Below are 23,982 nucleotides of genomic sequence, written 5' to 3'. Positions count from 1 at the left end.
ACGTTGGACCAGCTATCATAATAAAGATAATTGAAATAAAAAAATAAAAAAATTACTCAGAGCCCCTTCCTCTGCCTCAGATAAAGATAAGGTCAAGGTAGAGAGATTCATCCTGAAGGACTTTGGGAACTAAAGGCATGAGTCAAAGCAAGGCTCGTCTGAGAAACTCAAAGCACTTATCCCAAGAAATATATCATGGGTGCCAGTTTAAAGGGCTGGGGGGATGGAAACCTAAGGATTCAGAATGAAATGTTTGCAGCTAGGTAGACTCAAAGTTGTGAACCTGAATTGCCATTGATTGAGGAGAAAGTAGGGTGGCCTTTGTCTTTTACTTTAATGATGGCAGATGATGGAAACTTAGGTTGATCAGTCTATGTTAAAAGGCCAGTGTTGACAGAAGGATAAATATTGCATGTTCTCACTGATACGTGGGAACTGAAAACATTTTTTATTTTATTTATTTATTTTTTTAGCTCATGGAAGAAGAGAGTAGAGCTGTGGGCATCAGAGGCTGAGAAGGGTGGGGGCGGGGGGGATGGGGAGAGGTTGGTTAACAAATAAAAAATTATAGCTAGATAGGAGGAATGTATTCTGGTATCCTATAGCACTGTAGGGTGAATATAGTTAACAATAATTGTTTGTATATTATCAATATACATTAGAGTGCTAGAAGATTCTGAGTGTTCACAACACAAAGAAATGATAAATGTTTGAGGTGATATGATAGTTACCCCAATTTGATCATTACACATTTTATACACATATCAAAATATCACTCTATATCCCATAAATATGTATAATTATTATCTGTCAACTAAAAATAAAAAGAAAATAAAAAAGATCAGTGTTAGGACAAACATGTCCTCACCAAGCGTGTGTTTTAGTTTTTCCATGTTTCCTTCTTATTTATATGAAATAAAATTAAACTTGACTATGAGGGACTCAGTCAGGTTTCCTAAAAGCAGAGTCTGAGAACATGGAGCTTGGGGACGTATGTAAAAAAGTCCAGGGCTGAGGTTGGGATGAACAGCCAAACATAGAACTATCCAAGCATGAATTTAATGAGTCTGGGCAAAGGGAGATTCAGTTATGTGGTGGGAATCAGAGACACCAAAACAGAGCTGGTGGATGGGAATATAAAGCAGGAGGTACCCCAAGGTGCTGGGCGTAGCCACAAAGGTGTATTTCCTAAGGAGCCTCTGGCCAGGCTGGTGAGAGCTATGCAGGAAGTTCTTAAGACTTATTGGACCTCGAAGATGGATAAGGTCTGATGGAGGAATCTAAAGGGGAGGGCATTTCAGTGGAAACATACCCATGGGAGGGGTGGTTGAAATGTTTTGTTCATCTCTTTTACCCATTCTCCTCAGCTGCGTGACACCAAATAATGCCATTTAAGAGTCACTTTTCTGGAACATCTGAGACCTTTCAGCTGAGCCCTTGCCTCGGCAAATGCTGAGATAATAAAGCCTAGCAGTTGGTGATGCCATGGGTTAGGAGGGTAGCCATTAACATTGTTCTGAGACATCTCCTTTCCTTATAATGTTATCCTGATTGGTGGTGAAATACCACAACAAAGTAACCTCTCCCTATTCTATAAAGACATTCAGACTGAATAGACAAAGGACATTCCAGAGGAAGTTCACTGGAAAGCAAAGTACTTTCAACCTAAAAGGGGCAGTGGCAGTGAAGTGCAATGCCTACTAAATGCAGAAGGGAAATGTGTGCAAGGATCAGCAATTAGAGGAGAAGGGGACAGTGAGCTTCTAAGAGCTGGTCCAGGAGGAGGAAAGTCTGAGTAATACTATAAAAGGGCTTGGAGTAAATGCAATGGGAGTGTGTGGGTGCTTTGCCATCCACTCAGGAGGAGTCACAAGGAAAGGAACACAGGCTAGAGAGGGCAGCAGTCAGACACTGACTGCCAGCCCAGAGGGAGCATGTGGACCAGCTCTTGGTGGGAGGAAGAACTGGCAGTCAAAACAGAAGACACAGGTGCTTCATATGTACATGACAAGTATCTTAAATAATAGTTCAGCAAAAATTATTTAGTATGTATATGTGTTACTCTCATTATGTTTTTTCTAAAAAAATTATTAGCTCCAGTTGAGAATACCAGTAAGTTAGTGAAACACCTCAATCCGGGTGGATTTTTCTAGCCACTCATCCCCTGGATTAATGCTCAGACTGGACAGTCTCCCCTAATTTACGTCAACATATATCCTTGTTTTCCTGATAGGGATGAAGGGGCTTTGGATATTTACTCATACATTTGAAATAAATGACCTTTCATGTAATGGAGTTGTGTATAAATGTAGACAAGCTGCCTACTCTTAAAAATACTTCACTTTTCAAGTGCAGAAAGGTGTAAATTTAATGGCAAACTTACATAAATAAATCACTCCATATGCACTTGGTGATATGTGAACCTACAGTGCTTTCAGAAACGAAAATCGACTAAAATGTTTATGTGAACATGTAAGTTCTTCGTATTTGAAAAATATGACCAAGGACACGAAACTACTTGTAGAGGCCCCTTTTTTAGCCGAACTGACCTAAGACTTCCTTCCCTGCAACAGACCATATGTAATTGTTATGAGGAGGACTAGAAATATCTACGTCTTTGTCCTCCACAACAGGTATGAAGGCAAATATTGTGTTGGAGGACCACACACTTTGAAACCTGTTCTGAGTGAATTGTTGGTACATTATAAATCTCCTTGAAGCACTGAATTACTAGATTTAAAAGAGCAAGCATGCCTAGTTGTCAAGTAAATGCTTTATAATCTTGTTATAGTTACATATGGCTCTATTTGATAATCTAAAAAGCATGTCTTGGAGGCATAAAAATGCATCTTTGAATAAGGTGCCAAGGAGAGAAAACCTTCACATTAGTGGCTTTAATATTTCCATTTTCGGATATTTCTGAGTGACCCTGGAAATGCATTAAACATAGCCCTTTGCCATGGCACGTATAATATAGAGCTTATTTTGGCCACAGAATCCATGTTAATAACCTTGTAGTTTATTTATTTCTGTCCCTATAAAATCTTTATACATTGCTGGAGAGGATGTGGAGAAATAGGAACACTTTTACACTGTTGGTGGGACTGTAAACTAGTTCAACCACTGTGGAAGTCAGTGTGTCGATTCCTCAAGGATCTAGAACTAGAAATACCATTTGACCCAGCCATCCCATTACTGGGTATATACCCAAAGGATTAGAAATCATGCTGCTATAAAGACACATGCACATGTATGCTTATTGTGGCACTGTTCACAATAGCAAAGACTTGGAACCCACCCAAATGTCCATCAATGATAGACTGGATTAAGAAAATGTGGCACATATACACCATGGAATACTATGCAGCCATAAAAAAGGATGAGTTCATGTCCTTTGTAGGGACATGGATGAGGCTGGAAACCGTCATTCTGAGCAAACTATCACAAGGACAGAAAACCAAACACCGCATGTTCTCACTTATAGGTGGGAATTGAACAATGAGAACACTTGGACACAGGGTGGGGAACATCATACACCTGTTGTGGGGTGGGGGGAGGGGGGAGGGATAGCATTGGGAGATATACCTAACGTAAATGATGAGTTAATGGGTGCAGCACACCAACATGGCACGTGTATACATATGTAACAAGCCTGCATGTTGTGCACATGTACCCTAGAACTTAAAGTATAGTAGTAATAATAATAATAATAAATCTTTATACATTGGAAGGGGATTAGTGGAAATTTCCTGGTTATATTTGACTCCATTTTCTGGGAGAAATTATATGTTGCAGTGACATTCTTAAACATTCCTCATGGATGTTAAGGGCCTGTCGTATGAATAAACGTATGGAAAACATTTTTCCATTGTAATTGGAATTCCAGAGAGGGAACAGAACCTGATAACTGTGGATGCTATCCACATCCATATAACTGTGGAGGGGGTGGTGCTAAACCATTCATGAGAAATCTGCCTCTATGATCCAATCACCTCCCACCAGTCCCCACCTCCAACACCGGGAATTACATTTCAACATGAGATTTGGGGGGACACATATCCAAATTATATCAGTTAATATCCTTAATTTATGATATATTTTTAAAAATCAATTTTTAAAAATGACAAACAAGAAGAATGAGCAAAGAACACAAAAAGGCAATTTGCAAAAGAAAAGGTCAATAGCATGAAAGAAAGCTAAACCACACCCACAGCAATAATCCAATCATTTAATATTTTAAAACAATAAGAGAAGTGGTACCAATAGTGGATAAGAACACTAACTGTAGGGCTAGAATTTCTGAGTTTGAAGACCTACCTCTGAAATGTACTAACTGGGTAACTTTGGGCAAATACCTTGATCTTCGTTTCAGTTTCCTCATCTGTGAACTGGAGGTCATAATAGTACCCATGTCATCGGATTGTTTTGTGTATTAAATGGGTGTTAATATAGGTAGGTCACTTAGAACAGTGCGTAGGGTATAGTAATCGTGTGAGTTTTAGAAATTGCTGTTATTATTGCCGCTTAGTGTTTATATCATTCTTAAATGTTTATAAAATGACAATACTTAATGTTGGCTAAGTGCAGGAAATGAGTATTTTCATACATTGTAGGTGAAAGTGTATATTGGATTATTATTTTGGGAAGAAAGTTTTTGCAAAATGTCTCAAAAGTCTTAAACTAACTGAAATCTTTAATAAAGAAAATTCTACTTTTGGGAATTTAACCAATAATCCATACAATTATTTGCCCCAGTGGATAGTCACAGCAGTGTTACTTACAATGGTAAAAAGTTAGCAAAAACCTGACCTCCAGATAAAGAAGTGGTTTGAATTTATTCATTTATTTTCATTTACTCTCTAAACTTCATTAAAACTAGAGTAAAAGTATTATTTTTTGTTGAAGTAAAATTTGCACATAGAAAAATATATTAAATGGATAATTTGATGAGTTTTGGGAAAGGTATACACCCATGTTAGCAAGCTCCCAATCAAGAATATCTCCATCGGCCTAGAAAGTTTCCTCTTGCCCTATTCCAGTCAATCTCCACCTCCATGGACTTCACTGTCCAGATTTCTCTCACTGTAGATTAGTTGCCTTTGTTCTTGGACTTCACGTAAATGAAATAATACAGTGTGGGCTCCTTTGTGTCTGGCTTCTTTCATTGAAGATACTGTTTCTGAGAACCCATTTATGTCATTGTTATATCAGTAGTTATTCCTCTACTTTTGATTCCCATATCTTCTGTCCCTTTATTGCTGAGTAGTTGCTAATAGAAAAAAAATTCTATTTTTGAATATACTAGAATTTGTTTTTTTTTCCCCATTGCTGATACTGTTTTTGACTGTTATGAATAAAGCTGTCATGAACATTCTTGTACAAGACATTTTGTGGTCTATTTTTTTTTTGCTTCTCTTGGGGGAAGATAAATGGGAGTACAATTGCTAGGTCATGGAGTGAGTATATGTTTTATGTTATAATAAACTGCTAAACAGTTTTACAAAGTAATTGAACCATTTTATACTTTCACCAGTATTGTTTAATATATGTCGCTTCATTTCTCTGTGAACATTTGGTGTTGTCAGGGTTTTTTTTTCTTTTCTTTCTTTCTTTCTTTTTTTTTTCAGCTATTCTCCTATGTGTGAAGTAGTATCTAATTGCAGTTTTAAAGCATTTCTCTGCTGAGCACCTTTACATGTGCTTATTGGCCATTCACACATCTACTTAAAACTTTTGCTTAAGGTTGTAAAGATGTTCTAAATTTTCTTCTGGAATAGTTACAGTTTTAACTTACACATTTAGGTTTATCGCATATTGCTAACTAATTTTTGTGTATGATGTGAGGTGGAGATCGAGGCTCAAGTTTTCAGTTTTTTTCTGGTTGTTTCAGCTCAATCTATCTTAAACTTTCCTTTCTCCATTGATATTTGGGTATCTTGGTTGAAAATCAATTAACACTAAATGTACAGGTTTATTTCTGAACCCTATATTATGTTACATTCATGTATTCATTCTTACAGTACAGTCTTGATTACTGTAACTTTATAGGAAGTCTTGAAATCAGATAATGTGAATAATCCACTGTTGTTCTTCAAAATTGTTTTGACTGTTCTAGGTCCTTCAAATTTCCATATAAATTCTAGAATCAATGTGTCAGTTGCTTCCTAAAAGCCTAGAGATATACTTGTATACAGTACAAAGACATATATCTAAGCATAGTCATTTTTGTAGTTTGATGTAGCAAATAATTGTACATAATCTAAATGCTGATCAACAAGGAACTGGTGCAATATAGTGTGTAATGTTTACACAATGAAATTTTATGCAACCATTAAAGAATAAAATAGATGTATATGCTCTAATAAAGTAGATCTATATGTGCTAATTCTAAAAGATATATTAAGTGAGAAAGTCGATGGGCAGAACAGTGTACAGAGTATGCTCTTATTTGTTTTAAAAATAAGGGTATAGACATGCATATATATATGTACATATATATACTTTCTTTATATGCATAACACTAATTGGCTCATTTAACTGAAAAGTCGAGCATTGAGTTGTCCTTCAGACTATGTCCAGGGGCTCACAGGATGTTACTAGAAACTGCTCCTCACTCTGTAGCTTGACTCCACTTTTCTCTGTGTTGGCTTCATTGTCAGCTTCTTTCATGCCATGGCAACTCCAGGCTTTCATAGTTACTGCAGTTCATGGCAGACGCTATTGATCTCACTGTTCTTTTATTAAATGTAACAGAGGATTTCCACTCTTGTTTGAGTTATTTGCCCATCCTGTGGATCCCTCACTGTGAATGGAGGGATGAAGAACCTTGATTGGCCAAGTGGATCATGTGCTTACATCTGTAACTAAAGGAGAGAAGGACACCATGGGGGAAGTAGCAATTCAATGGAAGGGACAATGAGTAGATTAAACCACATATGCTCAGATACTGACCTTTTTCATTCATGTGTAAGTATGGCGATTTTCTATAAAATGTGGCTAAAATTGTACTTCTGTATCTCAATAAATTCTTTCATACTTTGCCTTTCTCTGTCCAGCTTGAGCATACACATCCTTCTTTTATTTCCCTGATTTCCAGCTGTGGGCTCTTACCTGTTTCTCCCCCTTTGCCTAGTCCATTTGCACTGATAACCAGCTTGCTTTTGACCCTTAGATCATATGATTTGGCCTAATGCATTAGAGCTCCTGTGAAAATACACTTTACCCCTGTGATTAGTCTTACTTGAGTTCAAACTCTGGGTTGCCCTATGTTTGGGTAGGAGATCAGACAAAATTATCTGATGTCTTATTCTGGTCACAAAAGCCCTTCTGGCCACGTTAGTCCTTAATGGATCTGCCAAAGTGGCTGCTTTCATGCCTGTATTTCCCTGCTAGGTCCTCTTGATTCCTCTGAAGTTGCATGAGTGGACACAAAACTGGAAATTGCACTTGACCAGCTGCTTGTTTCCAAGTGAGAATCAGGTAATATTGCTGTACAATCATAGATATTAAATTATTCTGTAAGATATACCTATTTTATTTAAAAATATATATTATAATAACAGAAAGAGTAGATTTGGAATGTTCATAGCACAAAGAAATGATAAATGTTTGAAGAGATGGATATCCCCATTATCCAGATTTGATCATTACACACTGCATGCTTGCATCAAAATGTCATATGTACCCCATCAATATGTACAATTTTTACATATATATACAAATTATTTTGAAAAATTAATAGGGAAAAATTGAGTAGCTAGTACTGCTTCTGAATGGAACAATTTATTTGTTGTAGAATAATGTATTAATCTGGAATTGGTTGGAATTAAAATTCTTCTAATATGATTATCATTACCTAGAGAGGAGCCAAAGACAGTGAGATAAAAATAAGTCAAGAGTTGATATAACAGTAAAATAAAAAGGAAAAAATTGAATATTTGGGTGAATTTTAGGATTTTAAAAACATGTGTTAAATAAGCTGAGCTGTTATCCAGATTAAGACAACCAGTAGCTACAAGAAGCTCAGAGAGCAAAGCTTCTAAGTATAGAAATACATCTATTCAAATAATGCATTGCTAATTTTGAAATAAATTGGGGTGCAGAGAAAGGGACTGACTTGGCTTACAGATCTCAGATAAACTAGCAAATGTAGTAATTAATTTGCTTGATAACATTCATTTGCTAATTCTTAACTAACCAGGGAAACATATTCTTTAGTCATATTTAGTTTTTAAATGGAAATGATGATCAATTCATTATAGAGTTGAGAACATGTAAGAGTCTGCCCCTGCAAATAATCCCCTACTCCCCTCTTCAGGACTGAGTCACACTACCCTTTTGCTTGGGCTGGTTCTTTAATCTTTGGACTAATGTACTCAGGCCATCCTTTTAGATATATTTTTTTAGATTTCCTAGCATATTGCGCTATCCCACTGGAATATTTAAAATTTATATTATGCATCTAATTTTGTTTGTTACAGAAAAATAAGAAATAGGTAGAAGTTTAAAGAATGAAATAAAGACCAATTTTAATTCTAGCTATGCAAAAAACTTATCAATGTTAAATAATTAATAACATTTTACTGTACATTATCAAATCTAAGAGACCATTGAATATAATTTACATTGTTTTGCTTACCACTAATGAAGAAGAAATGCTGTAAATTTAACTATGACATATTGCTCTGTTTTTTATGAAAAAATTTATACTCATTTAAAAAGTTCTCTTTAGGCTGGGTGTGGTGGCTCATGCCTGTAATTCCAGCACTTTGGGATGCTGAGATGGGCAGATTGCTTGAGCTCAGGAGTTTGAGAGAAGTCTGGGCAACGTGACAAAACCCTGTTTCTACAAAAAATATGAAACTTAGCTGGACATCATGGCAAATGCCTGTAGTCCCAGCTACTCAAAGGTTGAAGTGGGAGGATTGCTTGAGCCTGGGGGGTTGAGACTGAAGTGAGCCATGATCATGCCACTGCACTCCAGCCTGGGTGACAGAGTGAGACCATTTTGATATAGACTTCTATCACATATGACTTTGGAACATATATAAGAAAGAAAATATAAGAAAAATAAATTGGGTAAAGTAGTCCTAAAACCTCTTCACATTCAGAGTCTAACTTTACTATGTCACTTTTTGAATCTGAGTTGTCAATATCTGTGTTTTTGCTTACATTTTCATCCTCTGTGCTATCAAGAACATTGATGATATGGCATTTGTTGAAAGGGTGCTCCACTCTTGTCTCCTAAATTTTCATCCATTCTTTTCTCCTTCCTTTAGCATTGAAACTTTCCACTCTCCAGTTTAGGGCAGGCATGTGGTAGCCCAGCTGGAGGCATTCCTGAGCCTCCCCTGGTAGCTTGGCATGACCATGGTCTGACAGGTGAGATAGGAGAAGTGGTGTGTAAACTTACAGTTCACATCCCTAAAAGGAAGCAGCTTTACTTGCCACTTTCCTTTCATCTTTTCTTTGGGCCAAAATGCAGATATAGTGATAGTGAGTCAGTCTTAATCATGGAGAAGAACATACCCTACAAATGATGGAGCAACCAAATAGAAAGAACCTGGATCTCTTTGGATTACCTGTGGAGCAGAGCTGCCTACCTGCCGAACTGCACAGCTACTCTTACAGAAGGGAAAAACGAAGATTCCATCTTGCTAAACTATGGTTATTGTCAAAGCAGCCAAATCAATATTCATATTGTTTGTGTCTACAAATTCTTCTATTTAAAATCATATTGAAGAATGCTTCTATATGGCATTAACTTTCCATGGGTTTCCATGGGTTTCTACAACTTTAATTTGGACATAGTACAATAGGCAACTCCAAAGGGCTAACTTCTGGGCTGCAGCAAAAAATCCTGTTTTTTTTTTTTTTTTTTTTTTTTTTTTTTTTTTTTTTTTTTTTTAGAGATGAGAAATTACCTTAGCAGTGCTGATCTAGGGACATATAGGCCAATCAAGATTAGAAGATCAAAGAATTATTGGCAACTCTCAATCTGCTTTAAATTAGTAAGGATTTGGACTGTCTTATGAAGCCTTAAGATGGTCATATTTGTATGATGTTGCTGAACTATGGCAGAGGTTAAAACCTAAGTAAATACAAATTATACCAAATAATGTAGAATAGTTTAATATCTGTTAGATCTGTAAAGCATGAGCTATGCCTGCTAGGGAAATAAAAGCAACTTGTTTTAAATCTATTTAATATAAAGATCTAAAGAAAAATAGAGAATCACATTTTTAGGAAGTAGCTTATGCAGACATGTCAAGCCAAATTACTTTGGTGATTTCACTCAGATTTTTATGACCTCCAAAAATAGGAACCATCCTCCTGATGTCAAAGTCTGAGATTCTCAAAAAAGAGTAAGTCTCAGCTCCACTGAGTTTTTCAGGGATGATACTATACATAGATGGGATAGAGCTCTAAGGAGAGTAAAATATTCACATTCATTTTGGAGGGTTAATGGCTGAGAAAAGTGACAAGCTAAGCAGCTATAATAATTCCAATAGAGAGCCCCTTTACATTTTTCTAATAACATAATTCATGTAATTCTTTATACTACGTACATCTTTTCCACATACTTCCAGATCTTTGGCTTCAATATGCTCCATAAAAGCTGTAAGATGAGTTCAAATCTTCCTTTTCTCTGATTTTTTTTCTCATAAAAATATATTTTTCAGAAGAAATATTACATGTAATACATCGAAAATCACTCATTGCTTTTTCTTCTTTTTTCCATGAATGTGTAGGTGTTTGAGTCTCTTGTATTTCTTCTTTTATACAGGATATGGGCTGTTTGAAAACTATTTCATTATCTTTATCATCATCATTCATTTCAGCCACTACAAATTTTTGTCTCTCCAAAAATGTTGGTGTACAAACTGGTGTGGGGCCCTGGCTATCCGGTCTTCTCAGAAGTGTCAAGAGTGCCTAAAATCTTTCTCTTCTTTCATAAAACCTGGCCTTTTGTAGATGTCTGATGATTAGTTTTTAAAATACTTTCTGTTTTCTGTTGATTTTTTTTTTTTAATGAGTTAACTTCTTCCCATGACCTCTAGTAAGAAGAGGTCTTGTTGGCTGAACTTAGAAACCTGAGTAATTTTTCCTCCATTCTCCCCACCTTCTTTTCTGACAAGTGCTAAGGTTTATTATTTAAATATATTTCTAACATATATTTTATTAAATATTTTGCATTTTGTAGCTCACCACTTCTTCATTTCTTATCTTTTAGTTGGTGGCTTTAGATAATGCAGGGCTTTACTACAAAGGCAAATAATTGCCACAAAAAGAGGATTGTCATATTTTCCCCAAGGAACTCTATCTTGTTAACTCCTTAAAATTGCTGAGCACATTTTTCTTAAGGGATTTAGCATTTATTTTTTCAGTACTTTTATGCGGCTAAAAAACCATTTTATGTATTGAACAGAGTTCTAGTAATATCTGTGATGGCAGTCTTGTCAAAACACTCAAAATGTGTCTCGCTTGTTATGGAAATTTTGAAAACCTCTGTCCCTTAAAAATACACGTTTTGCTTTGGAAGCTATACCAAACATCTTAAATTTCAACATGCTGTTGGGAACAATCCTCATAGAACAATCCTCATTAGAAAAAAAAGTTTTCTAATTAGACAGTGCAGGACAATGTTACAGGACAGCCTAGACAACATCACTTTTTCTAAGGCAATTCTAGTAACACCTTCTAATACATCCCATGCAGCAGAGAAATTTCCATTTTCTAGCATTGCCCTAACAATATATCGGCAGCTTAAAGAATTGCAGTGCTTTAAATGCAATCCATTGAAGATCCAAATACTGTGAATTGGTCCTTTCTGACAGAGGAGAAAGACCCATAAGCCAGCCCCAAATGGTGTAAACAGGAGCAGTGCATAATTAAAAGCCATCTGCATGTCTTGTGTGCCCCTTTCTGTATGTGAAATAGGGCCAGCACTATGTGAGTACTTAAAAGCTCCTTTCAAAAATTTCAAATCCTTATTGAGACATTACCCTACAGTGCAGAGAATAAGACAAACCAAAGTATTCATGACCAACCCCCTCCCACTTCTTATTTTCGCATAAGATTTTCGCATAAGATTTATAACCAAATTAACATAATGCCATACCACCACATCTATAGATGCGTTTATTGTAGATTTTAAAATATTCTATAGTTCAGAAAAAAAGTTAAGCTGTAGGAGCTAGGAAAATAACTTTGTTGTGTGTATCCATCAACATCATACTCCAAAGTTCATTCTGAATTTGAATGGAGGCTGCGCCCTACTCCCACAAACAAATGCTAGTTCCTAAGCCTTCAGATTCAGGAGCTTTACTTTTTAATTTTTTTTGTCTTGGAAATGTTATTGTTTTTTTAAAAAAAGGCTTTATTTTTTAAGAGAAGTTTTAGGTTTACAGCAAAATCCTTGTGAAGAAGGATCAGAGATATCCCCTTTGCCCTCTGCCACTATATGAGCAATTTCTCCCATGGCAACATCCCCTGCCACAGAGCAGAAATATTATTTTATCTTCTTTAGGATGAATTTGACTTCTAGGCACATGTTTAATATTTTTTCTTTACTAGGAAGTAACTGGTAAAGGAGCCTATTCATTAGTTCTTGTAATAAGTTTGAGTTATAACTACATGGTGCTCCTGTTAATCCCAAAGTGATAGCCTGTCTTGCTTGAGAATATATGTGTTTAGCAGGCAATTGTAGAAGATGGATTCATTCGGCACAGATCATCAGTACTATCCAAGGGTACATTTTGTTGTGTTCTTGTGGTTTGGGATGTTTAGGGGGGAATCTGAATTGTTATGAGGGGAAGTTGTCCTTCCCTCATCAGGCTGTCTGAGGACAGCCCTGATGTCCTCAGAAGTTCCTTCCAACTCTTAGATTCTATGATTTTATGAAAATTTTATTTTTGAAATGCTGTATTTCTAGTCAGTGAAAGTAGCAGGGTCCTTATATAAATACATGTAAGAATATTCCAAGATTTTGAAATTTAAAAATGTTTATGCTTAAATTTTTAAAAATTAAGATAATTTTACTTTCTCCATTTTGTGTCTGTAGAATTTACATCAGGGTTCCACTCTCTCAACATTCCCTATGACAGGGAATTCTTTAATATAAGACTTCAAGAATAACTTTTGAGGTTCCATTTAATTCTGCTCTTCAAGAATAACTGATACTGTGCTCAGGATGGGATACAAATGTCTGATATTCTAAAATGCAACATTGTTTTCACACTATCTACCTGGAGATAAAAAATGTAACCATTTTGAATTCCCACAGACCCATAAGTTAGCAGACCGTGCAGTCAGTCTTGCCTTATAGTCTGTATTGATTCGCTTCATAATCCCTGGGCTTACAGGTGTCTAATTGGTCATTTCTGGTTGTTTTTGTCATTCATGAATGCAGCCAGAATCCAGCCTCTCCCACTCTTTTGAAGTCAGAGAACTTGGTAACCCCAGACCATCATTCTTTATATATGGGGCTCCTGCTGTGACTGCCACAAAACCCAGTCTTCATAGAGCCACTTGGTCTTAGCGTGGTTTTATGTGGCTAAGAGATGCAGTACCTGATGCATTCCATGCGTCTCTGGAGCTCAGAGTCTTTGTCCCGTTGGTTTTAGCTCTACGGAGAGGAACCAGGCTTGCCTTTTCCCTGTCTTCTGATTCTGCTTTCTGGCTCAGGACTAACCTCATGGGATGATTGAGAGGAATGATGCATTTCCCGCAGAGAAGTCCTCATCCCCTACCTCAAGAGAGTGGTCTGGCTTCTATGGACCTGAAAGGACAATTAGTAACTAACTTGACATGCATGTCAGGGTTGTGTGGCTACTTCTTATGCATCAACAGTCTAATGAAGGGACTTGCTGCATTGATATTTACATAGACCTCATGGGGAAGGAAATGCAGGGTGTGTTAAATTCTCTTCTCTTTATTCAAACCTATACTTTCTAATTTTAAAAAATTGCAGTTTCCCCAAATTTTGTACCTCCATGATAACTCCCAACTCTAGAGTGCTCCTTATTTAACAGTGATTATTATAAGTTCCACTTAGGAGAAAACAATCACAGGCTCTGTAACTTATTCAGCAATAGTTATGTGGCTCCATTAACTGAAATAATACATAGGTGGTATCAAGTTTCATTAATTCTATAAATATATATTTTATTTCTACAAAGTGTCACTGCTGTTATGGATCTCTGGAGACTGTGAAGAATAAGAGAAAACCTTGAAGAACATTGTTTATATTGGAAAACCTGGGAGTAAAGTGGTTATAAAATGATTCACATTAGTTCAGAGTCAGAGTCAAGAGCTGTATCTGTGATAATAATATGAAACAAATGGTTTATTAAAGAAATTGTTTTCAAAGAAGTATAATAAAGGTCTATGGAACTATGGATGAAATTCATGATTATTCTGAAAGCTATGAAAATTAGTGTGGCAAAGATCTTGTGCACTATCACTTACACAAAAGGGGAAAATAATTTTTTCAGAGAATTTCTGCTTTGTTTTCCTCTGGCTATGTTGCTGCCTTGCCTTATTTTCTCATTTTTTTCCCCAGCTGCAGCATGAAAACAAGGCCTCTATCAAAAGGACTAAAAATGTTTCTTTGCAGTAGTTTAGGTTGAGGAAGCAAGGTCTATGGATTCATTGTCTGTGTAGTGTTTTATGTGATTGGAAGGTACAGCTTCAAGGATGTTGGTAGTGAAAGAAAGTTTAATTGCCAATTTATATCTGTGACTGCTAACATTGAGGGATTAACTCTTTTCTTTCAAAAGTAGATGTTTGCTGCTTTTAAAATCATGTTTTAAAATATGTATTAAAGATTTTATTAGACTTAATGTTTGCCATCAGAAATGACAGGGAATTAATACATATATGTATTTTTTTAGGTCACATGTTACTTTGTGCCAGTCACTTTCCATGCATTTCTTCATTTAATTTTCACAACTTTAGGGGGAAGCTGCTCTCTAATCATCTACCCATTCATCCATATATCCAATAAATGTTTATAACATGCTTATGATGAACTCACCATAATGATAGCAATAATAATTACAATAAGAGGTGCCTTGTGAGTTAAGAGAAAAGTCTGCTTATGATTGGAGTGATTGGAAAGGGGAAGGCTGTTTCTGGACTCAACACATCATTGATGCTAGCTAGAATTTCTCTTAATCCCAATCCTCAAGGAACTGTTACAGGAGGCAGCAATGAAGACAGTTATTGGAAGTTGGGTTGGAATTTCCCAGCATGCATGGGTTTAGTGTCTATACCATAAGGATAATCAGGATGAGGGAAGAGGTCCTTTTCATGGGCTGATGACATTCTTTGGCAGTGGGACTATTGCTATGGACAGAGAAAGCAGCACTTGTAATCCAAGGAGTGCCTAGAAGGAGTATGGACTGAGATTCACAGGATGGAATTTGAGATGTACAAATTAGGACATTAAAAGAGTGACATCACTGTGTGCACACGGTAATAAAGGTGGACATGTGGGTTATATACATTTGAAGAAAATGAAGCTTTGAGAAGTCATAGGAGACGCTAAGCAGAGATACTGGGATTCAAATCCAGGCTTATATTACCTCCTTGGATAGTTTTTTAAACCATTTGTAGATGATGGTCTGAAATACTTTCCTCAAAAACTGCCTTGGCTATTGCAGGAAAAATAATCTGTGTGAAGTGGAGCACTTTTTGTAACAGTAATATCTTTGGTAAATAGTGAGAAAGTCATTCTAAGTTGTACTCTGACTCTCTGTCCTTTGTTCAAATTGTACTATTCACATATCCAGAGACAGAGTGTCTCATGACAATTATGAGTATAATAATTGAGAGTAGGTTATATTATGCCAGAGGAGATAATTAAATGGGGGAATTGCACTATTAGCTGGGCTTTTAGTACCATGCATTATCCTATGAAAGATGATATTATGATTCCACTATACATTGCTCAGATAAAAAATGTTTACCGAGTCAACACTTCAGATCAGAGGTCATTAAGAAATACATTAGAAATAGAAGACATCCCAGAGAAATTATTAAAATACTTTGGAAATTTTATAAGCATAAATGCAAGGCATAGGCTTACTTTATGATCAGCAGTTTTATTATCAGTAGGATTGGCAATTCTTCATGCACCCACAATTTTAGCAGAAATAAATTAATCATTGAAGTGAATATTATAAGAGCATAGTGCATAGTGGTAGCTTAGTTCCAAATCTTTCCACTTCTTTTCTTGGAAATCACATACACGAAGAATAGAAAAAAACTGTCCTCACATTAGAGTCTCATCAATGTGAGGAAACAGAGAGAATCTACAAACTCTAAGTTTTGTATTATTGTAGCCCAAGCAAATTAAATCAGCATTAACTTCATGGGAATGATGGGGCTTCTCAGAGCTGAAGGTGGGATGAAGAATGGGAGAGCAGGGAAGGGGCCTATCAGTGGCAGAGCTTAGAAATCAGAAGCAAATACTCAAAATATTTACTCCCAGAAGGAGTGGGCCCTTCTCTGGACTGTGCTGTGAGTTGGACTGAGGTACAACAGGGTGCAATTGCTAAGGAAGGTGGGTAAAAAGTTGTAGAGCAATCAGGGAAAATCAAGAGATGACCGAGTTGTTTTAGAAAATTCCATGTTCCAGAAAAAAGTGAACACTTTGAAAGGCAGGAGGTATACCCCTTAAAATAGTGACAAGAAGAAGACCAAGGGAAATTAGAGCTGGGAGTAGAAGCTCTTCTGAATCAGGTGCTAAGAGGCAAAGGAGATGTGGGTTGTATTATAAATAAATAGCCTACTACTATTTTAACAATATTGGGGAGAGCTGTTGAACAAAGAATCCTAGAGAATGATCTACTGACTCTCTTACTAATAACTGGCCCAAGAAATTCCAAGTCATTTAAACACGAAAAAATGGAGTAAAAATATAGACAAAAATAGTTTAAAAAGTGTGCAAAAGATCACTCAAAATTTAATAAGAAAACTCATTAAAATGTCACCCTAAAGCAGATAAAAGTTTTACAATCCAAAATTTCAATGTGAATTAAAAAAATTAATGTGGAAATTGCAGCTGTGAAGGAATACCATGAAGTAGAAATCAAATCAATCAGGGAGAAGTTGAGCAGTCAACAGAAGGTATGAGCCAGACCGTCCAAAGAGTTGAATCAAAGAGTGGTATATTTCAAGAAAGAACCGGAAAAAAATTATGTAGATGTTAATACTAAATTACAAGGAGCATGAGAGAGAACAGACATCTTAGGAAGCACAGTAAAAGGCACAGGAAAAATAAGCAAGAAAAACAATGAAGTATAAATAGAAAAAATAATTAGAGAGAAAAGAAAGAGATAGAATAAAGACAAAGGAGATCCACTATATGCAGAATTGGAGTTTCTGAAGGAAAACACCCAAAATAATGTAATGGAACGATAATAAAATATAATTATGAAAAGTCTCTTAAAAAAAAGGAAAATCTGAAGTTATGTATTGAAAGAATGCGCTAAATTCCATGGAAAAGTGACCCAGAGTGGTCAATGCCAAGATGCAGCAGAATAGGCTATAAAGAATCTATATGACACAAAACAATTGTGTCATCTATAAGTGAAAGAAAATCAAGCAGTCAGACTCCTCCACTGCAACACTGAATTTCAGATGACAGTGGAGCAACACCTAGAAGTTATTCAAGGAAGTAAGTGTGACTCAAGAATTTTATATTCAGTCTAGCTGTCTGTGATGGTTAATATTAGCGGTCAACTTGACTGGATTGAAGGATGCCTAAATGGCTAGTGAAGTATTGTTTCTGAGTGTGTCTGTGAGGTTGTTGCAGAGGAGACTGATGTTTGAGTCAGTGGACTCGGAGAGGAAAACCCACCTTTCTTTGTGGGTGGGCACCATCCACTTGCCTTCCAGCCAGTGTGGCTAGAAAAAGCAGGTGGAAGAAGGTGGGATAACCTTGTCTGCCGAGTCTTCTGGCGTTCTTCTTCCCATGCTGGCTGCTTGCTTCTGCTCCTCCTGCCTTTGGACATCAGGCTCCAGGTTCTTTGACCTTTGGACTCTGGGACTCATGCCAGCAGCTTGCTGGGGCTCTTGGACCTTTGGCCGCAGACTAAAGGCTGCACTGTTGCTTTTGGCTTCCCTGGTTTTGAGGCTTTCAGACTTGGATTTAGCCATTCCTGGCTTCTCTCTTCTCCAGCTTGCAGGCTTATCAGCGGACTTTGCCTTGCGATTGCATGAGCGAATTCTCCCTAATAAACTCTCTTTTATATATACATATATCTTATTGGTCTGTCTTTCTGGAGAACCATGACCAATACGTTGTCTTTCAAGTATACAGTTTGAACATGTGAAAACTGAGGGCAGATTGTTCATATAATCCCTTCTTAAAAGAATCTATTAGAGGATAAACTCTGCTCTATTAAGAGATGATAAAGGAAACTCCAGCAAAACAGATAAGCGTTAAACACATTTAACTATGGTTCTAAGACATTTACCTAAGACAAAATCGTAGGTAAAACAAGGGTGTCAATGTGACACGTTAATAGCATGAGCTCTGACAATGTAAAAATATAGCTACAAAAATGGCTGAGAAGAGGCCTGAGACTACCCTCCTTTAAAAATCCTGCTAGAAAGGTTGGTCCTTGGCCTGCATCTGGGAACTTGAATTTGGGAAGTGTTCCCACCGTTCAGAGCTAATAAAAAGGCTTATGGTGCCTAAAGTGTTTGTGCAAACATGGTTTGTACTGAACAACTGCTTTCCTTTTGAAAGTCTGAAGTTTTGGTATGTGCTAGGCAGAAAGTGTGATCCGCCCCTGCAAAAATCTTGGGCTCTTGGGCATGGAGGCTTTAGTGAGTTAGCTTTTCTGGTAGACAACATTTCACACATGCCATTACAACTTGCTGCTAGAGGAATGAAGTGTGTCCTATTTAACTCCATTGGGAGAAGAATCTTGTATGGCTGTACTTGCTTTTCTCTAGACTTCGCCTCATGCATCTTTTTTCTTTGCTGATTTTGTACATATCCTTTCACTATAATAAATTACAGCTGTGAGTACAACTATATGCTGTGTCCTTTGAGTTTTTCTCATGTGTCATTGAAACTGGGGGTGGTATTGAAGACCCTAACACTGATTGAGGGTAACCATTGAAACAAAATACAAACCTTTTGAAATATCAGAAGAATTACTATAAAAGGAAAGTAAGAGGCCACATAGCTTCTATCTATCTATCCATCCCTCCTTCGACTTGTAACATGATAGAACTAAAATAAAACATCAATTGTAGTAAATCAATAATTATAAATGTAATTAAAAGAAAAACAGATGTTCATTTTGGATCACTAAACAAAACCCAATTCTGTGCTGAATCTGAAAGACATACCTAAATTAGTTTAGAAATGTTAAAAATAAAAGCATAAGCAAATGTATACATGCAAGTGAAAACTAAAAACAGTAAGCAGGAATCTGAAGTGTATATCAAAAAATTTAGACATAAAAACATTAAATGAGAAAAAAATATCATTCAATTTACCATGAAAATATAACAGTTATTGTGATGGTTAATTTTGTATGTCAACTTGACTGGGCCCAGATAGCTGGTAAAAAACTATTTGCGGATGTACCTGTGAGGGTACATCCAGAAGAGATCAGCATTGGAATCAGTAGATTGAATCAAGAAGATTGCCTTTGCCATGTGAATTGGCATCATCTAACCCACTGAGGGTCTGAAGAGTGAATTTGCACTCTCTTCTTCAGCTGGGCTGACCATATTTATCTGCCCTTTGACACTGGTGCTCCTGGTTGTGAAACATTTGGACTAAGACTAGGCCTCATACCACTGGTGCCCCTGGTCCTCACGTCTTTGTGCTTAGACTGCAACGACAACACCTGGGCTTCCAGCTTGCAGGCAGCAGACTGTGGGACTTCTCCACCTTCATGTCTTATGAAGCAGTCTTTTGCAATAAATCTCTTTCCCTATATGCATATGTAATTGATTCTATTTCTCTGGAGAACTCTGACTAATACAGTTATATAATGTTGAAGAATAAAATTCACAATGAAGATACAATTAAAATCATTTTCTATGTACCAGATAACACAATTTCATGAAGAAGGGAATAGATGTAATTAATAGAAAATAGACAAAACACATTAGCAATAGCTTTATTTCATTTTTCTATGAAAGATGTGTAAGATCAAGAAGTTAAAAATAAGTATATAGGTAACCCACAAAATGTAATTAATAAGGTACCTCTGTTGGGACATGCATCAAACTCTGTACCCTGATAACAGAGAATATCTTCATTTCAAATTTCTTTGAAACCATTATAAAATTGACTATATATTAGACCACAATTCCAAAAAGAAGAAAAAAATCTGATAACATTAGCACAATATAGTTATATAGTAATTAATAACAAAAGCACAAAATGAAAAAGCTTTTCCACCTTGAAATAATTTTTAAAGCTGTATTAAAGGACTCTTGAGGAAAAATAAAAATTTAGCAGGAAATGCAGAATTTCTTGAAAAAAGTTATCAAAAAACACCACATATCAGAATCCATGGAATAATCCGTGCTCAGAAGAAAATTTATAGCCTTAAATACTTACAGCAAGAAAAACAGTAAAAATATGAAGGATAGAAAAATAACAAAATAAATTTTAAAAAGTCAAAGGAAAGGATTAGCAAAGATACAAGCAGAATGGAGGTTAGAGAATATAATTAATAAATAAAATAAAAATCTGGTGATTTCAAAAAAATTGATTAAATGAATAAATTACTAGATAATCCAATTAAGAAAAAGGAAGTTAGTACAAATATACAAGATAAATGACACAAAAAAAGAAAACAAAAAGAAGACACTAAAACATGAGGTATATTGTGTATAAGTCTATGAAAGTAAATTTTAAAACTTGAATAAAATAGCTTCCTAAGAAAATATTGCTTAGATATATGACCTAGGGGAGAAGGAAAATCCCCTTTCTTTTTTTAAATTTAATTTAATTTTAAGTTCTGGGATACGCGTGCAGGACATGCAGGTTTGTTACATAGGTAAATGTATGCCATGGTTGTTTGCTTTACCTATCTACCCATCATCTAGGTATTAAGCCTCACATGCATTAGCTATTTATCCTGATGCTCTCCCTCCCCACGAAGGCCCTCCACCCCTGCCAACAGGCCTGAAGATCCCCTTTCCATAGGAATAAAATAAAGAAACGGAGAAACTCGGCTTTCCCATTTACTGTCCCTAGGCTCCAAGTCCAACCTTCTAAATTTTTCTCTGTTGTGCCAGGGCTGGGGCCGGTTCCCAGGTTCAAACTGCAGTTCATAGGTTCCTTTGTCTGCTTTCTTCTGTCAATAGGGAGCCCTAAAGGAGGTTGAGAGGCAGGAGCAGAGGGAAGGAACTTTCTTGTGGTTTGTTGCTGTTTATGTCTGTTATCCCTGCAGCTACACTGCCCCAGTAGGGGTGGTTAGTTCTACTCTTCTGCTTCCAGCGGAATCCTTGGAAACAGCTATGTTTTTCCCTTGAGGTGAGAGCCTCCGCTCTGCTAAGCTCCTCTTCTAAGGTCCTAGGTTCTTATAACTCAACTCCCTTTCCCTTTGGGGCTTCATTTCTAGGGGTGGTACCAGCATTCTGCAGTTATCTCTTGCTGTACCTCACTGCTCCCTTCTTGTTCTTTCACCTTTTCAGTACCTGTGTAATTCATTCCCTGTTTTAAATTCCATCTGATGAAATATGTAGTGGTTCTTTTCCCCCGACTTACCCTTTTGTGGTTCACTTTCCTCAGATGTAAAATGGAGATGATGATGGTGATGACAGTGATGATGACTGACAGTGATGGTGGCAATAATCCTTACCTCCTTAGCCTGTTGTGAAGATTAAATGAGTTAATGTGTGTGAGTTCTGACAACTGTGGCACACAGTAAGCTCACTATCAATTATTATGAAGAAGATTTACCCATCCACTTCAACTTCCCCACAAAAGCGCCAGGCCTTGACAGATTTACAGGGGACTATTACAAAAACTTTAACATGCAGTGCTTCTATTGCTATTTAATCTATTCTAGAGTGCTGAAAAGAAGGAAAACGCCCACATCAATTTTTGCGATGTGAGTACAACCTTGATAAGAAAGTTTAAGAAAAATTTTATAAGAAAGATAATAGTCTTACTTTATAAATAAAGATGAAAATCTTAAATAAGGCATTCACAAAGTAAACTTCCAGCACATTAAGGAATAATACATCATGACCATGTCAGAAATGAAAAAAAGTCTCAATATTAGAAACTCTCTTAACATAATTCATCATATTAATAAGTATCATTAGTGGAATTTACTGTTTGAGACCTCAGGGCTGGCTTAGTCTATGATACTTTTCTCCTTTTTATCTTCAATCCTTTGGAGATCTCAAGTTCTCTTGACTTCAAATGCTATCCATGTCCTGTTTTTCTACAGACTTCAAGTTAAGAATTGCTTTTACATTTTTTTTTTTTGTAAAAAATAACAACAGAAAAACAATGAAAAAATCCCCAGTAGAGACTATATGTGCCTCAAAAAGCCTAAAATGTTTACTATCTAGCTCTTTGCAGAAAAGGTTGGACTGTGCTCTTGGATACAATATAATGGCTTTTAGGGTAGACTGACTTTAATATTTAAAAAATTTAAACATAGCACACATTCAGAAAAGTGCACACACCCTGTGCACTGCTGTATGAATTTCATAAACTGATCACAGCTATGTAACCAGCACTCAGCTCCACAAACAGAATATTACTTGGTCTCCAGAAGCTACCTTGTTCTAGCAGTGGTCTGGCTTTTGTTCTTGCAGATGCATATCCACATTTCCACTTCATTATAATCTTTAGAGTACAGTTTTCAAATGTGTCTCTCATATTCTTGATTTATTCTTTACCAACTCCCTTCCCACCAGAAATAAATATGCCTTAACTTTATCATCTTGTGAAATTCCTTTGAACAACTTGAAAACTTTAACAGAAAAGAAAATTCAAAACTATATCAAGTTGAGCAGCATGAAACTAACACAACAGCATCGTGTAGGATGGCAGTTTATATTTTTTCCTAAATAGACCAGAACATAACACTGAGAAATAACATAGTACTTCACTTTAAATAGATGAGAGGGAATTATGCTTTGTGTCTTCAAGGTAGCACATACACAATTTAATGCCAAAGTTGCTATGGAAACTATTGAATGATAGGAAAAATAGTTGCATAAATCTTTATAATTCATGAATTTCTGAGAATTTTCAGCTTTAAGTTTATAATACACAGAACTTCTTACCCATTGAAGCATTCATCTATTTGGTAAACATATTTTTTTTTTTTTTGTCTATATGTGCTGAAATACTTCTATTGATTGAATTGGTCTGAAAAACCTACCTGAATTTTCAAAATTCTGTTTTGAAGGCTTAAAATTGTTAAACATTTTTTATTTTTTTGAGAAAGAGCCTTGCTCTTTCACCCAGGCTGGAGTGCATCTTTTAGAAAAGATGGGGGGAATCTACATCCTGGACTACAGAGACACTTACCTTTTAACATGAGGTTGTTAATTCCTTAAGCCTTTACTGAAGCCTTCTCTCTCAGCGTTTTTTCAGGCACCGGGGATAGAGCAGAAAACAAGACCACAGGAGCAGAATCACTGTTCTCACTGATGCTTTCCTTCTGCCAGTGGTAGACAAATGATAAACAAAAATATTAGCTAGTAATCGGTGTTCTAATGAGAATCAAACAGAAGGGCTATTTATTTTGCTAGCGGGTAGTCAGGGAAGTTCTCATCAGGAGATTATATTTGATCTGAATTCTGAATTGCAAAAAGGAGGCAGTTGGGTGAAGATCTGGGGAAATACCACTCAGGTGGAGGAAAAACTGGGACAAAGTGCTCTAGGACATGGATGAGCACAAGAACTGCAAGTGAATTTTAGTACTTAGTGTCCAAGTACAATTCAGAGATCATTGTGTTTTTGGACATTTG

The 23,982-nt window shown here is 36.3% G+C and overlaps 1 protein-coding gene across 1 annotated transcript in view; it reads right to left on the bottom strand.

The window, feature by feature from the left end:
* The window catches only part of LCORL (ligand dependent nuclear receptor corepressor like), a 296,483-nt gene extending 272,720 nt beyond the window's left edge, over positions 1-23,763 (bottom strand). Inside the window, exons 1-2 of the mRNA XM_050791945.1 lie at positions 23,540-23,763; positions 21,755-21,857 (exon numbers count right to left, since the gene is read on the bottom strand). The gene's annotated coding sequence lies outside the window, so the exon portion shown is untranslated. The remainder of the gene's footprint in view (positions 1-21,754; positions 21,858-23,539) is intronic.
* Between the last annotated feature and the right edge of the window lie 219 nt (positions 23,764-23,982).

This window comes from Macaca thibetana, chromosome 5, assembly GCF_024542745.1.
Source record: "Macaca thibetana thibetana isolate TM-01 chromosome 5, ASM2454274v1, whole genome shotgun sequence".
NCBI lineage: Eukaryota > Metazoa > Chordata > Mammalia > Primates > Cercopithecidae > Macaca > Macaca thibetana.
Note: the sequence above shows the minus strand (reverse complement) of the source record. Positions and strands in the feature narration are given on the sequence as shown.